A 1,330-nucleotide genomic window follows, 5' to 3' on the forward strand; every position below is an offset into this window, starting at 1 on the left:
AACTTTTCATTTAAAATGGTCCTATAAACCATTCATTATTTAAAATAAATTCCTATGCTCTTTTGTTATCTTAAAATTTTGTCGTTGTTGATTTTGCATCTCACAGAGTCATCTCAAGATTAAAATCTACAGTGAAATTAAAGAACTCTGTTTAGCTATCTCTTGAAGCACATTACTATCCTTACTTTAATTAGTTATAATATGTATATGGGACATTTGCTGCAAGGGATCTGGCAGCCCTCATCAAACTCCAGGACGTAAATAGGAACTACTTTTAATCTCGGTGCTTAGATTCATAAAAGCAGACATCCAGCAGTTCATAATGAGCTCAAGGTCACCTGGTCCATGAAAAGCAGCCTAGAAATCAAAACCAGGGCTCTGCAGACTGAAACTTTTACCTAAGGATGATAATTTCTCCATGGAATGTTCAGTCTCGCAGATCTGGACCCGAGACATAGTCTAGTTCAATTTCTTCTCTCTACAAAGATGAAAACAAAGGTGCTGAGAGCTTTGATATCTTGTGCGGGTCATGTGGACAGTTAACGACGAGTCTAGATAGTTTTTTCCATTGTTTTAAAATTGGACAGTAGAGAATTTCTTGACTACTGGGGGAGAAAGGTATTAAGGGAGATGTTTTTCAAAAAATTTCTTAAAAAGTTGATTAAAGCAAATCTTGAGTAGAAAATTAGAGTTCATGAAAAATGAATAAAAGATAGCTTGCCTATTTTTGACTTGATGAAAGTGATTTAGAAGTTAATTTCATTTTTTTAAACTCAGCGTCTGGTACTTCAATGAGTTTTTAAATTAAGTTATTAAGTCAATACGTGTTTTATGATTTTAATTAACTTTACTTTTTAAACATTGCATAAAGCTTTGCTACACATTCAAAACAGATTTTGTCGATGTGTGATATAATTCTATTATTTTTAAAGTAAGGGTGGGAGGGACTGTGTGTGTAGGTGCTTGAAAGGTCATACATCATAATATTAACATTAGATGGTGAGATTCTTTTTCTTATCGGTGCTTATTTTCTCATTTTTCTATTATATACATATATATAGGTATATGTATGCATTATATATGTATGTAAATAATATATAATATACAATATGTATATAACACACAGTTATATAATACAAAAAAATTTTTTGCCAGTGAATTAATAATCTTTCCAGGCTTGTTGGAAAAATAGCCATTTATTGTAATTGAATAGCAATGTGTGATTTATTCATTGTGGCAGATACTGTTGTGGCTTGCCTGCTTCGTATCCATTCCAGCCTCCTTCCGGTACATTTTCTTATACTGCAGTGTTTGGAAAGCTGAGAATAAT

This window comes from Pteropus medius, unplaced genomic scaffold (assembly GCF_902729225.1).
Source record: "Pteropus medius unplaced genomic scaffold, Ma_sr-lr_union100, whole genome shotgun sequence".
Lineage (NCBI taxonomy): Eukaryota > Metazoa > Chordata > Mammalia > Chiroptera > Pteropodidae > Pteropus > Pteropus medius.